Here is a 21,713-nt window from a genome sequence, read left to right on the forward strand (position 1 = left end):
CAGCGTCACCTGACGAGGAATGATTGCTCGTCAGACAAATGCGCTTTGCATCTACACTGTAGAGCCAAAGAAACCGATACACCTGCCTAATTTCGTGTAGGGCCCCACGATCAAGCAGAAGTACCGCAACACAACGTGGCGTGGACTAGGCCAATGTCGAAATAGTGCTGGAGGGAACTGACAGTATGAATCCTGCAAGGCTGTCCATAAATCCGTAAGAATACGAGGGCTTCAGATCTCTTCTGAACAGCACGTTGCAAGGCATCCTAGCTTTGCTCAATAATGTTCATGTCTGGTGAGTTTGGTGGTCAGCGGAAGTGATTAAACTCAGAAGAGTGTTCCTGGAGCTACTCTGTAGAAATTCTGGACGTGTCGGGTGTCTTATTGTCCTGATGGAGTTGCCCAAGTCCATCGGAATGCACAATGGACATGAATGGATACAGGTGATCAGACAGGATGCTTACATACATGTCACCTGTCAGAGTCGTATCTAGACGTATCAGGAGTCCCATATCACTCCAACTGCACACGCCCCACACCATTACAGAGCCTCCATCAGCTTCAATAGTCCCCTGCTGACTTGCAGGGTCCATGAATTCAAGAGATTGTCTCCATACCCGTACACATCCATCCACTCGATCCAATTTGAAACGATTCTCGTCAGACCAGGCAACATGTTTCCAGTCATCAACAGTCCATTGTCAGTACTGACGAGCCCAGGCGAAGCGTAAAGCTTTGTGTCGTGCAGTCATCAAGGTTACATGAGTGGGCCTTCGGCTCCAAAAGCCCTTATCGATGATCACACAATGAAGGCTTTCACGACCGGATGTTTCAGCTGCCGAGAATTCTTCCGGGATGTATAGCCGTGGTCCATGGAATTCTTCTATCTCTGACGTTTCGTCCAAAGCTGCGTTGGACATCTTCGGAGGTGCTCCTGGATCTGCTGAGTCTTGCCGATGTCGTGGTGTTAACGTCAGCACATGCATGGGTCGTCATTAGGAATGTTCGCCGCACTGTGTGTTCAGACACACTTGTACTCCGTCTGGCATTGAAGTCTGATAGTCCGCCACAGTTCGCTGCCTGTGCTGCTACCACGTGAAATCCAGACCACGCCCACATTCCACGGTATTTAGGCAGTTCTTCGACGTCCGACTCGTCAGTCGGCAAGACTCAGCACAACCAGGAGCACCTCCGAAGGTGTCCAACGTAGCTTTGGAGGAAACGACAGGGCTTAGAAGAGTTCCATGGACCACGGCCATACATCTCGGAAGAATTCTCGTCAGTTTATCGATGGATGTTTCGTTGAATAGTTCGCATGCTGACACCTGCTGATGGCCTCGCATTGAAATCTGCAGCAACTTGCGGAAGTGCTGCACTTCCGTCACGTTGAACGATTCTGTTCAGTCGTCGTTGGTCCTGCTCTTGCAGGATCTTTCTACGGCCGCAGAGATGTCTGAGATTTGATGTTCTACCGGATTTCTGATATTCACGGTACACTCGTGAAATGGTCATACCCCTCTTCATCGCTACCTTGGAGATTCTGTGTCCCATCGCTCGTGCGCCGACTATAACACCACGTTCAGACTCACTTAAAGATTGATAACCTCCCACTGTAGCAGCAGTAACCAATCTGACAACTGCGCCAGACACTTGTCTTATATAGGCGTTGTCGACCTCAGAGCCGTATTCTGCCTATTTACGTATCTGTGTATTTGAATACGCGTGCCTATACTAGTTTCTTTTGCGTTTCAGTTAGCATCAATGAGCGTGCTGTCCGTGTTGTAATGGTACTTGAATTACGTAACCATTATGGTACCTGACCTGAACCTCTCTGTACCAGTAATATTCTACTGTGTTCCTGTAGAACTACTCAATATATTTCTAAGACGACATTCAGATTTTATTTCATTAATGTAGAGGTATTTTGATACATCGATATGTTTATATTGGAATGATATTATTCTTGTGTGTATTCTTTCTTTTGTCACTACGATCTTTGACGTACTTGTAACTCTAATTTTTGGGCGCGTAAGCGATTATTAGTTAGTTGTTAGAGAGTTGTTAGAGAGTCGGACCTTGAGAAAGTCAAGTCTTGGACGTCATGTTGGAAAGACGCATATTGTAGTCAGCTTATAAAATGTGAACTTTAACAGTGACTGTGAGGAAGATGTTTTCAAGTATGTTTTGTATTGTGAAGTGATGTTTGTGTGTCACGTGATATTGCAATAAAAGCAATTAAAAGGAAGTGTAACTTAAATTCGGAGTGCTGATTGCTTTTTTTACATCACCATTGTCTTGCAAAAGTGTAATCTTCAAGAATGGTTTGTGAAGCGCATCTACAAAACTTTTAAATATAGCAGAATAAAACCTAGGCCTCTTTGCATCCGAGCTTGGAATCATCACCACCTAGATTTTCGACGATTGAGCCATGATTTTACAACGAGACCAGCGTGGGAAACACGAAAAGATGAGTGCCTAGTTTGTTCATTATTACGTGAAATGACTTTATTAACTGTGATCTAATGACACCTGCCACATAATAACTTAGTTGTTGCCCGAAAATGCGGTATTTAGCAGCGTGAGCAACACCACAATCATTAAATTTTGACCTTTGTTGTGGTAGGGTTGTTAGAGTGTGTAACAATCTACTGTTCTCAGTTTTACCGACGGCAGATTGTGATGGCACGGAGGCTCGGTACGAGCATTTCGGAAACAATACGACTTGTCGTGTGTTCGAAGAGTGCTGCGGAGAGTGCCTTCAACACGCGGCGAAACCAAGGTGACACCATGTCCAGTCGTCGTGGGCTTCGGAGGCCACACCTCACTGCAGATGCCGGACGTCGTAGGCTGGGAAGACTGGTAAAACAGGACAGGCGGCGAACTGTGGCGGACTATTAGCAGACTTCAATGCCAGACGGAGTACAAGTGTGTCTGAACACACAGTGCACCGAACATTCCAATGATGGGCCTCCACAGCCAACGACCCATGCATGTGCCGACGTTAACACCACGACATCGGCAATTACGACTGAAATATGGCTCTGAGCACTATGGGACTCAACATCTTAGGTCATAAGCCCCCTAGAACTTAGAACTATTTAAACCTAACTAACCTAAGGACATCACACACACACATGCCCGAGGCAGGATTCGAACCTGCGACCGGCGGTTCCGGACTGCAGCGCCAGAACGGCTAGACCACCGCGGCCGGCACGACTGAAATATGCATGTGTCCATCCATACTGCACGTTAGCGCAGTGGTATAGTGTCATACATGGTCTGATGAATCCCGATACGTTCCTCGTCATGCCGATGGGAGGTCGCGAATCCGTTGCCTTCCAAGAGAACAACCGAGTGGGGTGGCGCAGTGGGTGGTACACTGGACTCGCACTCGGGAGGACGACGGTTCAGTGTCAATCCAGCGTCCGGCCATCCCGATTTAGGTTTTCCGTGATTCCCTAAATCGCTTCAGGCAAATGCCTGGATGGTTCCTTTGAAAGGGCACGGCTGACTTCGCGGTACAGTTCCTTGACAAGCTGGCGGCGGCTCCATTATGCTCTGGGGAACATTCACATGGGTATCCATGGGACCAATGGAGCTGTAATATCTCTTTATATTCGACGAATTATTCTGATACAATTCTACTCTTGAATGACGTTTACAAATTTTCTATCTTCATACTCGCAGAATCCATGCGCAAAATAGTTTCATACAATAGCTATGCCATGAGCGCATAAGAATTCTTTGTAGTACTCTCTCTGGTGGTTGTTAGAAAAAAAAGAAAGGGAGCTTCCGGGATTGTCTTCGTGCCGATTAGCCTGAGATTGGTTTGGAAGAACTGTAATCTGATTATTGAGTTTTATTACAGAAGATAACTGATACGAACTGTACGATTAAAAGGAAATATATATAGATGGCTCCTTCAAATAAAAGGTGTGCATTTGAAATTTGAGAATTAATGATATTTATCGATATATTGCGTAGTTGTTAATCAGAAGGGACTTCCGAAAGACTGGATACGAACCTGCATTTAATAATCCAAGAGCTCCATTACTTCTTCGGAAGGTTAAACTTCATCAAAGCCAAATATCCGCTTGATCTGAGGTTTCCCGACTGATTATACAACGCTCCCAAAATTACGAGGCATTTTATTTGTACAGATTAGCAGACTGCCGCAAAGCACGAGCCTGCAGAGAAGAAGAATCATCGCCTGATTTCATTCTAACAAGTAAAATTTCAGAATCATTTTGAGTGACTGAGCTATGACTGCGTTTCCTATCATGAATGATTGATTGCTCGAACGAATTGAGAGCTACAGAATTACGTAGATAGGAGGAAAAATTACAGAGCTCGTGCAAGGGACCATGACGGCTGAAGAGTATCGCACACTGGTTGCAGATCACATGCACCTCTTCATGACGATCATATTTTCTGAAGGCGGTGCAATTTTTCAGCAAGATAATGCGCAATTTCATAAGGCCAGGAGTGTGATGGAGTGTTCTGAGGAACACAGTGGCGATTTCCAGTTGATGTGCTAACCCCCCAAATCGCCAGATTCGAACCGATCGAACAACTCTGGGATGTGATTTAAAGTGGCGTCAGAGTTCGTCTACTCCCTCCCTGTAATTTACAAGAATTAGCTGACTCGTGTGTGCAGATGTGGCGCCAGCTTCCTCCAGGGACCCACCTAGGTCTCACTGCTTCCATGCGACGACGCGTCGCTGCTGTTATCCGTACCAGAGGCGAACATATCGGCTATTATTTGGGTGGTCATAATGTTCTGGCTGACCAGAGTATAACAGTGACAAAAGACCACATCCTGTCCTACACCCCTTCTAATGCGAACACTTCGTTCTGGAATTTTGTGGTAAGCTCCTATGGGACGTAACTGCTGAGGTCATCGGTCCCTAGGCTTAAACACTACTTAAACGAACTTACGCTAAGGACAACACATACATCCATGCCCGAAGGAGGACTCGAACATCCGACGGGGGGGAGCCGAACTGTGGCAAGGCGCCTCAGACCGCACGGCTTCTTTCTTGGTCTTCCATTCTTATTTCCCCTCTTACTTGTTAGTTTATTTATATAATCCCTGTAGCTTACACCCATTTTCCTGAGAATTTCAAACATTTTGCACCATTTTAATGTTATCGAACTCTTTTTCTAGGTAGAGAAATCCTCTGAATGAATGTCGATTTTTCTTACGGCTTGCTTCATTATCGAGCGAAACGTCAGAACTGCCTCACTGGTGCCTTTACCTTTCATAATGCCAAACTGATCGTTAGTTAATAGATCGTCAGTTTTCGTTCCCATTTTTCTGTTCAGGTTACCTGTCAGCAGCTTGCGTGCGTGAGCTGTTACGCTTATTGAGCTACAGTTCTTGCACTTGCTATCTTCGGGATGGTGTGGGTGATATTTTCCGAAAGTCTGATGATACATCTCCAGACTCATAGATTCTCTACGTCAACTTGAATAGGCCAAGTCCTGCCCTTCACTGAGGCCTTCAGTGTATTCTTTCCACCAGTCTGCTCTCCCCTCTGCGTGGAATTCTTCATGCACCCGTGATTCATGCCTTCATTTTTAATTTCACTGGAGGTTGTTTTGACTTTCATGTGCTGAATCAATCTTACAGATGGCTATTTCTTTTTTAAATTTCCTCTTATTTTTCTTGCTGCTCTTTTGCCTTGGCTTCCCTTCATTTGCTATTTACTTCATTCCTAAGCGAGTAATATAGCAGTATTCGTATCTTTTTCTACATGTTTTTCTATTGCTTTCTTTCGTGTATCGAAACGAAGTATTTCTTCTGTTAACCAAGATTTCTTCGCTGTTTCTTTCTTTGTACCTGTGTTTGTCTGTCCTACCTCTGCGATTGTCCTTTTTAGAAATGTTTTCAAGTGACCTGTTTCTTTTATCTGGGAGTACGCATTAGGAGTGATTTAAAATGGAATGATCATATAAAGTTGATCGTCGGTAAAGCAGATGCCAGAATGAGATTCATTGGAAGAATCCTAAGGAAATGCAATCCGAAAACAAAGGAAGTAGGTTACAATACACTTGTTCGCCCACTGCTTGAATATTGCTCACCAGTGTGGGATCCGTACCAGACAGGGTTGATAGAAGAGATAGAGAAGATCCAACGGAGAGCAGCGCGCTTCGTTACAGGATCATTTAGTAATCGCGAAAGCGTTACGAAGATGATAGATAAATTCCAGTGGAAGACTCTGCAGGAGAGACGCTCAGTAGCTCTGTACGGGCTTTTGTTGAAGTTTCGAGAACATACCTTCACCGAGGAGTCAAGCAGTATATTGCTCCCTCCTACGTATATCTTGCGAAGAGACCATGAGGATAAAATCAGAGAGATTAGAGCCCACACAGAGGCAAACCGACAATCTTTCTTTCCACGAACAATAAGAGACTGGAATAGAAGGGAGAACCGATAGAGGTACTCAAGGTACCCTCCGCCACACACCGTCAGGTGGCTTGCGGAGTATGGATGTAGATGTAGGAGAACTTCATGGCGCCGATTTCCGTAACCGGGTAGTGTTTTGTGAATGGGCACTTCAACAAATGCAAACGAGCCCCATGTTCTTTGGCGAGGTACTATTTTCCGACGAGCCTACATTCACAAACCATGGTAGAGTTAACCGGCATAACATGCATTACTGTAGTATAGGCAATCCCCACTGTTTACGGCAAGCTGACCCTCAACGTCCTTGGTCAGTTAACATATGGTGTGGCATCATGGGTAACAATCTCATTGGTCCGTATTTTATTGAATCGGCGCAAATATCAAACGTTTTTGGAACAGGAACTACCGATACTATTGCAGGATGTCGCTCTGGACGTTCGACAACGATGTGATTTCAGCGTGACGGTTGACCAGTGCAGAACACAGTTGAAGCACTGGACCGTTTTTACGTTGATCGGTGTATCGGCAGAGATGGTCTTATTAACTGGCCGCTAGGTCGCCGGATTTGACTTACCAGGAAGTTCCAACAAGCCGTAAAGACATGGTCCACCGCATCAGAAGCACCTGTGCTGACATTCCTGCAGACATGCTTTTGTCCTGTGTATGGCCATTTGAAAAGCGGATCACTTACTCCAATTGGAAGAGTAGAGTAGCGTTCGCCTCGACGCACGGCCACGGTGGTGCGTCGAGTAGTCCCCTGTTCGAAATGTTGGACAAATACAACATTGCGAATGGGGTTTCCAATTAGAAGTTATCAAATGCTGGCCTGTCCTATCGTTGCAGCATGGAGGTGGTCAAGGGCCATTTAGTAGCATGTCGCAAATTGCGATTGTGTACCCATTTCTATTCCTCCGATTACAGCACCCACGTCGGGGGGTGGGGGGTCGAATGTGGTATCATTGGATATCCACATCCGAAAGAAACAAATTGAAATAATAAATTTTTTAATCCGGTGTGTACTTTTCGAGATATTTCAGTTTCTTCAGTCAAACTGAACCGCCCCCCCCCCCCCCCACACACACACATACACACACACGTATACAGGGTGGTCCATTGATAGTGACCGGGCCAAATATCTCACGAAATAAGCGTCAAACGAAAAAACTACGAAGAACGAAACTTGTGTAGCTTGAAGTGGGAAACCAGATGGTCCATTAGATGGCGCTGCCATAGATCAAACGGATATCAACTGCGTTTTTTAAAATAGGAACCCCCATTTTTTATTACATATTCGTGTAAGAAATATGAATGTTTTAGTTGGACCACTATTTTCGCTTTGTGATAGATGGCGCTGTAATAGTCTCAAACGTATAAGTACGTGGTATCACGTAACATTCCGCCAGTGCGGACGGTATTTGCGTCGTGATACATTGTTGTTGTTGTGGTCTTCAGTCCTGAGACTGGTTTGATGCAGCTCTCCATGCTACTCTATCCTGTGCAAGCTTCTTCATCTCCCAGTACCTACTGCAACCTACATCCTTCTGAATCTGCTTAGTGTATTCATCTCTTGGTCTCCCCCTACGATTTTTACCCTCCACGCTGCCCTCCAATACTAAATTGGTGATCCCTTGATGCCTCAGAACATGTCCTACCAACCGATCCCTTCTTCTGGTCAAGTTGTGCCACAAACTTCTCTTCTCCCCAATCCTATTCAATACTTCCTCATTAGTTATGTGATCTACCCATCTAATCTTCAGCATTCATTACCCGTGTTAAAATGGACCGTTTACTAATTGCGGAAAAGGTCGATATCGTGCTGATATATGGCTATTGTGATCAAAATGCCCAACGGGCGCGTGCTATGTTTGCTGCTCGGTATCCTGGACGACATCATCCAAGTGTCTGGACCGTTCGCCGGATAGTTACGTTATTTAAGGAAACAGGAAGTGTTCAGCCACATGTGAAACGTCAACTACGACCTGCGCAAATGATAATGCCCAAGTAGATGTTTTAGCTGCTGTCGCGGCTAATCCGCACATCAGTAGCAGACAAATTGCGCGAGATTCGAGATTCTCAAAAACGTCGGTGTTGAGAATGCTACATCAACATCGATTGCACCCGTATCATATTTCTATGCACCAGGAATTGCATGGCGACGACTTTGAACGTCGTTTACAGTTCTGCCATTGGGCACAAGAGAAATTACGGGACGATGACAGATTTTTTGCCCGCGTTCTATTTAGCGACGAAGCGTCATTTACTAACAGCGGTAACGTAACCGGCATAATATGCACTATTGGGCAGCGGAAAATCTACGATGGCTGCGACAAGTGGAACATCAGCGACCTTGGCGGGTTAATTTATGGCGCGGCATTGTGGGAGGAAGGATAATTGGCCCCCATTTTATCGATGGGCAATCTAAATGGTGCAATGTATGCTGATTTCCTACGTAATGGCTCTGAGCACTATGGGACTTAACATCTATGGTCATCAGTCCCCTAGAACTTAGAACTACTTAAACCTAACTAACCTAAGGACATCACACAACACCCAGTCATCACGAGGCAGAGAAAATCCCTGACCCCGCCGGGAATCGAACTCCTACGTAATGTTCTACCGATGTTACTACAAGATGTTTCACTGGATGACAGAATGGCGATGTACTTCCAACATGATGGATGTCCGGCACATACAGGGTGTTTCAAAAATGACCGGTATATTTGAAACGGCAATAAAAACTAAACGAGCAGCGATAGAAATACACCGTTTGTTGCAATATGCTTTGGACAACAGTACATTTTCAGGCGGACAAACTTTCGAAATTACAGTAGTTACAATTTTCAACAACAGATGGCGCTGCAAGTGATGTGAAAGATATAGAAGACAACGCAGTCTGTGGGTGCGCCATTCTGTACGTCGTCTTTCTGCTGTAAGCGTGTGCTGTTCACAACGTGCAAGTGTGCTGTGGACAACATGGTTTATTCCTTAGAACAAAGGATTTTTCTGGTGTTGGAATTCCACCGCCTAGAACACAGTGTTGTTGCAACAAGACGAAGTTTTCAACGGAGGTTTAATGTAACCAAAGGACCGAAAAGCGATACAATAAAGGATCTGTTTGAAAAATTTCAACGGACTGGGAACGTGACGGATGAACGTGCTGGAAAGGTAGGGCGACCGCGTACGGCAACCACAGAGGGCAACGCGCAGCTAGTGCAGCAGGTGATCCAACAGCGGCCTCGGGTTTCCGTTCGCCGTGTTGCAGCTGCGGTCCAAATGACGCCAACGTCCACGTATCGTCTCATGTGCCAGAGTTTACACCTCTATCCATACAAAATTCAAATGCAGCAACCCCTCAGCGCCGCTACCATTGCTGCACGAGAGACATTCGCTAACGATATAGTGCACAGGATTGATGACGGCGATATGCATGTGGGCAGCATTTGGTTTACTGACGAAGCTTATTTTTACCTGGACGGCTTCGTCAATGAACAGAACTGGCACATATGGGGAACCGAAAAGCCACATGTTGCAGTCCCATCGTCCCTGCATCCTCAAAAAGTACTGGTCTGGGCCGCCATTTCTTCCAAAGGAATCATTGGCCCATTTTTCAGATCCGAAACGATTACTGCATCTCGCTATCTGGACATTCTTCGTGAATTTGTGGCGGTACAAACTGCCTTAGACGACACTGCGAACACCTCGTGGTTTATGCAAGATGGTGCCCGGCCACATCGCACGGCCGACGTCTTTAATTTCCTGAATGAATATTTCGATGATCGTGTGATTGCTTTGGGCTATCCGAAACATACAGGAGGCGGCGTGGATTGGCCTCCCTATTCGCCAGACATGAACCCCTGTGACTTCTTTCTGTGGGGACACGTGAAAGACCAGGTGTACCGCCAGAATCCAGAAACAATTGAACAGCTGAAGCAGTACATCTCATCTGCATGTGAAGCCATTCCGCCAGACACGTTCTCAAAGGTTTCGGGTAATTTCATTCAGAGACTACGCCATATCATTGCTACGCATGGTGGATATGTGGAAAATATCGTACTATAGAGTTTCCCAGACCGCAGCGCCATCTGTTGTTGAAAATTGTAACTACTGTAATTTCGAAAGTTTGTCCGCCTGAAAATGTACTGTTGTCCCAAGCATATTGCAACAAACGGTGTATTTCTATCGCTGCTCGTTTAGTTTGTATTGCCGTTTCAAATATACCGGTCATTTTTGAAACACCCTGTAGCTATGCGGTTGAAGCGGCATTGAATAGCATATTTCATAACAGGTGGATTGGTCGTCGAAGCGGTGCAGAGGTTTAATGTGGGTCCGCCAGTTAACGGTTCCAAGTAAATGTGCCGAGCAATATGTTGTGCAATTTGGATCGCGCGCAGCGCATTGCTAATGGATTCTGGACGCGACTGGGAGTGGTGCCGGGTGCTTATAATTAAAGTGCGGCTGTTCACAGAGATCCAGTGTGGGCCGTAATTATCGTATGAGAGCGAAACTTGGTATGTATTCTAATGCGTTAATGCGGAACCGATTTCGCTCTAAAAAAAAAAAAAAAAAAAAAAAAAAAAAAATTAGTTCCATTTTTTGCCACTGGGTGCAAATCTGGTACTGTGAATGCATGAAAGACGTATAGAAATGTTTAGATATACAACGGGTTAGGAACTGCACGTGAGTAGAAAAGATGAAACAAGTGAGAAAGGCACTGTCACTTACACAATTTGTTCAATAAGAGCACCGGAGACGTCTACTAGAAACCGTACAGTGCCAGATCTGCACCTAGTGGCCAAAATTATATGTGATTTTTTCTCCAGTGTAAATCGGTTGCGCATTAACGAATTAACGTATCTGCCAAATTTCTCTGCAATACGATAATCACAGCTCACTCTGGACTTTCGTGGGTAGCTGTATTTTAATTATAACCACCCGGTACTTCACACAATGCTGCGTCATATTTGAGGACGAGGCGAAAGGTATGTTTCAGCCCCCTCAACATACTATATTGGAAATATATTCTCATTTCTTAATTATTGTTAATTTCCGAACGCAAGCGTAGTTCCTTGTTTCATGTATCTTGGTCGCGATAGCTCATGTTGATGCAATATGTGCCAATATTTTTACGTAAATAATGTGTTTCCTGGTTGAAACTTGCAGACAGATTAAAAGTATGTTGAACGGTGAAGCGGATCTTCTGCATCTTGCTGGCAGAGACCTTACCAGTTGTACCGTTCGAGACAACCTCAGAGCCCCACTCAAACCGTTAGTCTGCCAATATCAGAAGTATCTGAACACACATAATGATGTGACAAAAGTCACGGGGTAGCGGTGTACACATACACAGATGGCGGTAGTATTGCGTACACGAGGTATAAAAGGGCAGTGAGTTGGTGGAGATGTCATTTGTATTCAGGTGATTCATGTGAAAAGGTTTCTGACACGGCTACGGCTGCGCGACGGGAATTGACAGACTTCGAACGTGGAATGGTAGTTGGAACTAGACACTTGGGACATTCAGTTTCTGAAACCGTTAGGGAGTTCAATATTCTGAGATCTACAGTATCAAGAGTGTGCCGAGAACAGTAACCGACACCACCGACAACACAGTGGTCGATGGCCTTCACTTAACTACCAAGAGCAGCAACGTTCGCTTAGAGTTGTCAGTGCTAACAGACAAACAACAATACTTAGAGTTGTCAGTGCTAACAGACAAACAACAATGCATGAAATAAGCACAGAATATAGACGTACGACGAGCGTATCCATTAAGACAGTGCAGCGAAATGTTGCGTTAATGGGCTATGTCTGCAGATGACTTCTGCGAATGCCTTCGCTAGTTGTACGACACTGCCCGCAGCAACTCGTGCCCATATCAGTTGGACCCTAGACTACTGGAAAACTACGGCCTGGTTAGATGAGTCCCGATTTCAGTTGGTGAGAGCTGATGGTAGGGTTCGAGTGAGGCGAAGACCCTGTGAAGCCATGGACCCAAGTTGTCAACAAGGTACTGTGCAAGCCGGTGGTGGCTCCATAATAGTGTGGGCTGAGTCTACATGGAATGGACTGGCTTCAGCAGAACCAGTAATTGACTTGAAGTCATCATGTTTGGCTACCTGGAGACTGTTAGCAGCCATTCATGAACTTCATGTTCCAAAACAATGATGGAATTTTTATGGATAACAATGTACCATGCCACTGGGCCGCAATTGTTCACAACTAAATTGAAGAAAATTCTGGACCATTCGAGCAAATGACTGGCCATCCAGATCATCTGGCATGAATGCTATCAAACATTTATGAGACATAATCGAGAGATCAGTTCGTGCACAAAATCCTGCACCATCAACAGTTATGCATTTATGGGGGCTATAAAGGCACCTTGGTTCAGTATTTCTGCAGGGGACTTCCAACGACTTGTTGAGTCCAGGCCAAGTTGAGTCGCTGCACCACCCCAGGCAAAAGGAGGTCCGACATGATACCAGGAGGTATCCCATGACTTTTGTCACCTCGGTGTGTTAGTGGACATTAATAGGAGACATGTCCACCCTTCACCTTTATGTGCCTTGAACTATACTGGGGTACTTTGAAAGATATGTCTGTATATCTGTGAGGAATGGTAATCCATTCTTCCCCAGAGTCAAACTCAGGGAAAATTGTGATGCTGGATGCTGGGGTCTGGAGCAAAGCTGGCATTCTAACTCATCCCAAAGGTGTTCCATTGGCTTCAGGTTGGGACTCAGGGTAGGCCTGTCTATTTCAAGAATGCTATTATTCACAGTGCATCAGATGTTTAACTTGCTGATCTCCCAATAGAAGTAAAGGACATTAGTCTGTCAAATGGATTAGACATTAATCTCAGGAACTTCAAACTAATAATAGCTGATCAAAGAGCACAGGTCCAACACACAGGTCAGTTAAAGGGGCTGTAAGTCCTACATTCTTTCATCTTTCTTGGAGCAACCATCTGCCATGTGGAAAGTTGTGAAAATGATACAAGAAGATGGATCTTGCTAGGGCAAGTGAAGAAGCTCACCAAGATGTGGCAGAATAGACTGTTAATGAACAGTACAAACATTCAGCTTGTTGAGACACTCATGTTCTCTTTCTTCTTTTGCAGTTGCTAAACATGGAACCTTAGACAATCAGCATATTGATGCATCTGATTGTGAGCTTTGGTGCTGGCACAGTATACAGCATATAAAATGGACTGAAAAAGCAATGTGTCCATTACTGAACAACTCAGTATTTCCAGGCTGCGAGTTTAATTGTTCTCTGTGCATTCACTAATGGTGCACAAAAAGAACAGCTTTCATTATGAGACTCTGCATAAGCTCAAATTTCTATATTTTCCCATTGCAGTCATTTCATAGGACGATGTGGATGGATGTAATAAAATCACTGACTATTTTGTAATGTACATCCTAAAATTTTAAAAGTCAGTATCTTGTGATAAACATCAGCCATCATAGTAGTAAATTGGAGGGGACAGGAAGGGGGGGGGGGAGAGACTATGTAGAACACCTAAATCATACTTTTCTCTCTCTCTCTCTCTCTCTCTCTCTCTCTCTCTCTCTCTCTCTCTCTCTCTCTCTCTTATTAATCTAATCTCAAAACAATTTGGACTCCCATGGAACTTTGCCTTCGAGTGTGTCCATAGACACTTTTAGCATCTGCCTATTTCTCTCTCCCAAGAACAATGTGCTGGGCTTTATCTGTTAGGAATTTCTGGCTCCAACCATAAACTGGCCTTTTAAATTTGATAAATTTATATTTTGTACAGTAGGCAAAGGTACTGTATTTAATACCTTCTGGAAGTCAAGGAAAACAGCATCATACTGGGTGCTGTTATTACTGCCTTCTGGATATCATGGACAGAAATAGAATTACTTGTCAAATAAAAATTATTTCTATTTTTTGTTAAAACTATGTCTGTTGTGAATCAGCACCTTTAATTCACTGGGAATGTGGATCAGTATTTATATCAGCGTGCATCTTGCTCTTTTGTGTCCTGGAGTGGGGTCAAGTTATGAAGAGTGGTGGATTTTTTTGTGCTAGTGTTATATTTGATGAACTGTCATTATTTTCTGGTTATAACTGATTGTTGACAATAAATTTCATGAGACAAGAAGTATTGTGAAACTACTGTAATCATGCATTATTGGCAGTGGCAGTAGGTTTGAGCATGTAGCCTATATCACATTGTTCTTGCTTCATCTTTTTGAGTAAAGAATACCTTAACATGAAGAACTGTCAAACAAAAATATAGGCCTATTATTTCTCGGGCGATAAAAAGGCCAAGAAAATGTGGAAAAAAACTAAATTTGCACTATGGATACTCTACTCTGTACAGTGCCCAGGATCTCCACTGATGTCACAGATGGAAATGGTCAAGAAAATCTACCATGCTGTGCTGAACAAATGCCAAGACAATATTCATGCTATGATGAAGAAATGTAATAATGTAAATCAATATTTAATATCATATGCTTTATTCCATTTATCTTTTGATGATTAGGGTAACATTTAAAAGTTACAAATAGTAAATAATATATGCTTATGAGCAATTGAGTTGGAGGTAGCTGCAGTGTTGGATAGAAAAAGTTCCTGTCACCACAGCAAATGATATAGTTCAGCATGTCCGACAACTGGGATGTTGTCAGTAGCTGTACTAGCCAGTGATGTGTCTGCTGAGTGTAGGTTCTGTGATATTGTCAAATTTAATTTCAGATGGGTTGTGAGTGCTCCACATATGAGAGAGTCCATCTTTGTGTATATTCAGACACTGGACCTCTCGCCTGTCACTGTGTCAATGATGCACGATAAGTTTTTCTATTTCAGGAAAACCACTTGCTCTGGGGTCAATTGCCTTGAGCAAGAATACATTCTTAACAGGAATCACCATCAACTGTCATGAATTGTAACTGTGGACAGAGGGGCCATTATGTAGCAACTCGCTCTCCATTTTAATGTTTAATGTTCAACAATAGCAATTGGGAATCAGCTATATTAACCATAACTTCCTTGTTAAAGGGTGCAGGAGGTTCAGTCCAACAATTGTACCTCTGCTTGCTCCCTGTCACAGATCATAGAATTAGAAAGTCATAGGAACACTACCATTAAACTATAGAAGTATGGGAAAAGTTCGGCTGGAATTATGAGCTACTGTACTCATTCATATAAGTTGATGTGGGTGCAAATACGAGGGTCACTCCAAAAGAAATGCACACTATTTTTTTTTAAATCCATCTTTTATTCTACATGTTTGAAAGTTTTGCAGTGTGTAGTTACATCCTTTAAGAACAATATTTTCATTTCTCCACATAATTTCCATCCCTCTCAACTGCCTTATGCCATCTTGGAACCAGCGTCTGTATACCCGCACAGTAAAATTCTGGACCAACCTGTTGGCAGTGTGCACAAGGGAGGCATCATCTTCAAACCTTGTTCCACAAAGAGAGTCTCTCAGTTTCCCAAAGAGATGATAGTCACATGGAGCCAGGTCAGGACTGTAAGACGAGTGTTTCAGTGTTGTCCATCCAAGTTTTGTGATTGCTTCCATGGTTTTTTGACTGACATGTGGCCGTGCATTGTCGTGCGACTGCAAAACATCCTGCTTTTGCCGATGTGGTCAAATGCGACTCAGTCAAGCTTGAAGTTTCTTCATTGTCATCACATATACAGCAGAATTTATGGTGGTTTCACTTGGCATGAAGTCCACAAGCAAGAGTCCTTTGGAATTGGAAAACACCATAGCCATAACTTTTCCAGCAGAAGGTGTGGTTTTGAATTTTTTTTCTTGGGTGAATTTGCATGATGCCACCCCATTTATTGCCTCTTCATCTCTGGTGAAAAATGATGGAGCCATGTTTCATCATCTGTCACAATTCTTCCGAGAAATTCATCTCCACCATTCTCGTACTGTTCCAAAAGTTTGCTGCATACTGTTTTTCTTGTTTCTTTGTGAGCCACAGTCAACATCCTGGGAACCCACCTGGCACAAACCTTTTTTAATACCAACACTTTCAGTATTCTGCAAACACTTCCTTCCCTTATCCCAACATAGTGTGACAATTCGTTCACTGTGATGCGTCTGTCAGCGGTCACCAGTTCGTTAACTCTATGCACATTGTGTGGAGTGTGTGCAGTACGAGGCCTGCCGCTGTGAGGAAATCCTCAATATTGCCATGCCCGCTTTCATCACGTAACCTGAGTGCCCACCGACTGACTGTACTGCGATGGACAGCAACATCTCCATACACCTTTTTCAACCTCTTGTGGATGTTTCCCACTGTCTCGTTTTCACAGCACAGGAATTCTACAACAGGACGTTGCTTCTGATGAATGTCAAGTGTAGCAGCCATCTTGAAGACATGCTGTGACAACGCGACTCACGGGAACAGGTTGAAATAAGTTTGAAAACAAGTGGGAAGGGTGTATCTATACATTGTAAAACTTCCACACATGCAGAATGAAAACTGTATTTTTACAAAAATAGTGTGCATTTCTTTTGGAGTGACCCTCATATGTTGAAAATCTCATGATGTGATGTGTCTCATGTGCCAACAGGCAGGCAGTGGAGGTGTTCTCAATATGTGTTGTAATTAGACCCCTTATATATCTATTTGATATCCTACATCACCCTACAAGTGATTTTTGCTTGTAGCAAGACAGCACACCATCCTATCATTTGTGAATGCTATAGGAATGGTTTGATGAACTCTTCAGGGATTTCACCAGTCTCCTTTCTCTTCTTGCTGCATGGTATGAACAAAGTGGAACTTACCTCTCTGATCCATAGGTCACTTACTTTGAATGGCAGAGGTTATTCCTCTCATGTTGTAATATACCTGTATGAAATCATGAAAGAAAAACTAAATAGATAGTACCTGCTAAGTAGCAGCAAAATCTGGGGTTATTTCATACAGCAAAAGTGAAGACACACTTGCAGAAAACAAGATAGGATTTATGAGTAAGTGAATGAGCTGACTGTTTGTTGACTGAGAAGAGAGCCATCCCAAAAACTTCATCATAGAAGACACAGCATCGCTTTAAGAGATGAAAAGCAACAGTAAAATACTAGTAGCAGATGACAAATTCCTGAAAGTCGGAAGGTGTAAACAGGTAATCAAAGGATGTACTGAAACCAGAAATGTTGGGACTAATCATAAAACATGGAGAGAAGAAGTAAATCATGGAGAACATTCCAAAGAGACAAAAAAGATAATATCAGTAGAAGAAAAATGAAAAGGATGGACTGCATGAAAATAAATGTTGAGGAGTGCATTTAAATACAGAGGTAAGGAGGGGGACTACATAGGGGAGATGAAGAAAGGTGAGAAAGAACAGGCAATCAATATAAGGCAAGTCCAGATAAGTCACAAGAATTTTTATCATTACTATTTGGTCAACAAGGGAAGGAGAAGTGGTGGTGCAAAGTTAATGATCACTGTACTTCATTCCAATGTCCTGTGTTCAATCACAAACATCTCCACTAGGTCTCATGGAGTGAGGGCAGGTAACACCGCTAATGGTGGTTCATCAGTTTCATGGAAATGTTAAGCTTTGCATTCCCTTTGGAACTATTCTAGAGTAATTGAATTCCACTGTTAAATGCAATGGAAAGAGCAGATAGATGGAAAGAGCACATTAAATTCTCTACAAGGAGGAGGACTTGTCTGATGATGTGATAGAAGGAGAAATGGGGTTTGTTGTAGAAGACATAATGGATCTAATGTTAGATTTTTACAATCTTTGGAAGACTTGCTGTCAAATGAGGTGGAGGGGATAGGTAACATCCAAACAGAATTTCTAAAATCCTTGGTTAAAGTAGCAACTAAATGACTATTGACACTGATGTGTAGAATCTATGAGACTGGAATATACCATCAGACTTTCAGAAAAATATCATCCACATAGTCCTGAATATAGGAAAGGAAGAAGTGTGAGAACTATCACACAGTCAGTGCAACAGCTCATGCACCCAAGTTGCTGACAACAATAATGTAAAAAAGAATGGAAAGGAAAAGTGATCTATTACATGGTGGTCAGTTTGGCTTTAGGAAAGGTAAAGACACCAGGGAGGCAGTTGACTCTTGATAATGGAAGTAAGACTTAAGAAAAATCAAGGTACACTGGTAGAGTTTGTTGATGTAGAAAAATGGTGTGAAAATGTAAAAAAATTCAAGATAATTCAAAATTCTGGAAAAAATAGATGTAAGTTACAGGGAAAGAAGTGTAGTATATGGTACATACAAGAACCAGTAGGAAAAAAAAAAAACAATAGAAAAGCAAGAATGGAGTGCTCAGATTAAAAAGGGTGTAAGACAGGGATGCAGTCTTCTGTCCATATAGTTCATTGTATACATCAATGAAACAATGAAATAAAAGATGGGCTCAGCAGTGGAATTAAAATTCAGTGCTTAATGACATCACTGTTGAGATTTGCTGATGTCGTTGGTTGCTGTTGTTGTGGTCTTCAGTCCTGAGACTGGACTGGACTGGACTTTAGAATTTGAAAGAGAGTATTCCAGTCAACATTGTCAAAAGCTTTTTCTAAGTCTACAAATGCTAGAAACGTACATTTGCCTTTCGTTAATCTTTCTTCTAAGGTAAATCATAAGGTCAGTATTGCATCAAGTGTTCCAGTATTTCTACGGAATCCAAACTGATCTTCCCCGAGGTCGGCTTCTACTAGTTTTTCCATTCGTCTGTAAAGAATTCGTGTTAGTATTCTGCAGCTGTGGCTTATTAAACTGATAGTTCGGTAATTTTCACATCTGTCAACACCTGCTTTCTTTGGGATTGTAATTATTATATTCTTCTTGAAGTCTGAGGGTATTTCGCCTGTTTCATACATCTTGCTCACCAGATGGTAGAGTTTAGTCAGGACTGGCTCTCCCAAGGCCATCAGTAGTTCCAATGGAATGTTGTCTACTCCGGGGGCCTTGTTTCGACTCAGGTCTTTCAGTGCTCTGTCAAACTCTTCACGCAGTATCACATCTCCCATTTCATCTTCATCTACATCTTCTTCCATTTCCATAATATTGTCCTCAAGTACATCGCCCTTGTATAGACCCTCTATATACTCCTTTCACCTTTCTGCTTTCCCTTCTTTGCTTAGAACTGGGTTTCCATCTGAGCTCTTGATGTTCATACAGGTGGTTCTCTTATCTCCAAAGGTCTCTTTCATTTTCCTGTAGGCAATATCTATCTTACCCCTAGTGAGATAAGCCTCTACATCCTTACATTTGTGCTCTAGCCATCCCTGCTTAGCCATTTTGCACTTCCTGTCGATCTCATTTTTGAGACGTTTGTATTCCTTTTTGCCTGCTTCATTTACTGCATTTTTATATTTTCTCCTTTCATCAATTAAATTCAATATTTCTTCTGTTACCCAAGGATTTCTACTAGCCATCGTCTTTTTACCTACTAGATCCTCTGCTGCCTTCACTACTTCATCCTTCAAAGCTACCCATTCTTCTTCTACTGTATTTCTTTCCCCCATTCCTGTCAATTGTTCCCTTACGTCGTTGGTATGCTTAGTGAAAGTGAGGAAGAATTGGAGAACGCATTGAATGGAATTGACAACCTAATGAGCACACATTATGGTTTGAGAATACATCAAAGAATGGGGGAAGAAGTGAGAAGTGGCAGAAATGAGATTAGTGATATACTTAACATCAAAATAAGGGATCATGAATTGAAAGAATTGTGCTACCTTGTCAACAAAGTAACATATGACAAATGAAGCAAGAAGGATATAAAAAATAGTTAAGTGCAGGCAGAGAGTAACTTTCTGTCTCACCTCTGTTACTTTTTTACTCCATCTTAGCTCATCTGCAGTTTCTATTTCTTACTTCCTTATCCTTCTTTCAATCCTCCCCCTTCTTCCTGCACTCTCCCTTTCCTAATATTTCTCTAAGCAACCCTCTAACCTGCATATTTCACTAAACCACAATCCTTTATAGGCCCATCCTGTTCTATTCCTCTTTCCACACCCTTTCCATGTCATCACCACTCACAACAGCTGAGCCTGCTACCTATTTCCATTTGTGCAGCAACACTGGGAGAAAACATTTGCTTTGTGTGAGTGTGTTTGTGTGTGTGCATCCAGTTATATAGACAGTTGGAGGAAGCAAACACACTTGGAATATACTGAGACATTTTGAATGGAAATTTAATTGCTTGTGTGTTTCAGGTGTATCAAGTAACAGGAAAAGTAGTAACTGAATTGCATAAATGTGCATGTGAAAGTTACTATATTTATTTAAAATTATATTCTTTTCTAGAGAATTGTAAATGTAGCCAGTACTGGCTACATAAATTTGTAGTAGTTCATTATTTCTTTAAAAATATGTATTTTCTTTACCTTTGTAGGCTTATTCCAATAAGCTAATGCTGAACATCTGCTAAAAGAACTGATGGTCTACAAGAATCATATCAACCAAGAAGTTATGAAGTTTATTTTCAGACTTGTATTCAAGAGGTAAATTTTCTTTAAAATAACATGACCGGTATTCTGTACCTATGAAATGTAGCTTTATATTTGTATATTTCCTGCATCATTATCAGTATACTTTCAGTTCTTCACTACTGGTTTATGATACAGCTTCTTATACAAACTAGTTTATACGCACAAGCCTAATCATCAGGACTGTCCTTCTATTGTGGGTATGAACTTGATTGTGTTACATGGAATGCAGGAAATCAGCTATGAAACATATGCAGGGCCACAAACATCCAATTCATTCAACTTGGAGTGCAGAGACCTTCAAAAAGCTCTCCTTGAAAAAAATCAGTTAAGATGGCTGGGATTGAGTATTCTGTACCTATGAAATGTAACTTTATACCTGCATATTTGTATATTTCCTGCATCATTATCAGTATACTTTCAGTTCTTCACTACTGGTTTATGATACAGCTTCTTATACAAACTAGTTTATACGCACAAGCCTAATCATCAGGACTATCCTTCTGTTGTGGGTATGAACATGGTTGTGTCACATGGAATGCAGGAAATCAGCTATGAAACATATGCAGGGCCACAAACATCCAATTGATTCAACTTGGTGTGTGGAGACCTTCAAAAAGTTCTCCTTGAAAAAAATCAGTTAAGATGGCTGGGAATGAGTACCAGAAAAATGGATGCACACTGCTAACACCTATTGAAAGTGAACAACATTATTAATATGATATTATGCAATAAATTGCAGAGTACCATCGAAGTTGCTATATTAGTTTACTGATAACTGGTTTCGAGCCTAAGCTCATTCTCAACTCATCCAATGATATATGCAATAAA

The 21,713-nt window shown here is 42.5% G+C and overlaps 1 protein-coding gene across 1 annotated transcript in view; it reads left to right on the forward strand.

The window, feature by feature from the left end:
• Window positions 1-21,713, forward strand: part of LOC126187901 (sodium/hydrogen exchanger 2-like) — a 260,348-nt gene that overhangs the window by 52,431 nt on the left and 186,204 nt on the right. Inside the window, exon 2 of the mRNA XM_049929251.1 lies at window positions 20,789-20,897. The gene's annotated coding sequence lies outside the window, so the exon portion shown is untranslated. The remainder of the gene's footprint in view (window positions 1-20,788; window positions 20,898-21,713) is intronic.

The sequence above is a fragment of the Schistocerca cancellata genome, chromosome 5 (genome assembly GCF_023864275.1).
Source record: "Schistocerca cancellata isolate TAMUIC-IGC-003103 chromosome 5, iqSchCanc2.1, whole genome shotgun sequence".
Classification (NCBI taxonomy): domain Eukaryota; kingdom Metazoa; phylum Arthropoda; class Insecta; order Orthoptera; family Acrididae; genus Schistocerca; species Schistocerca cancellata.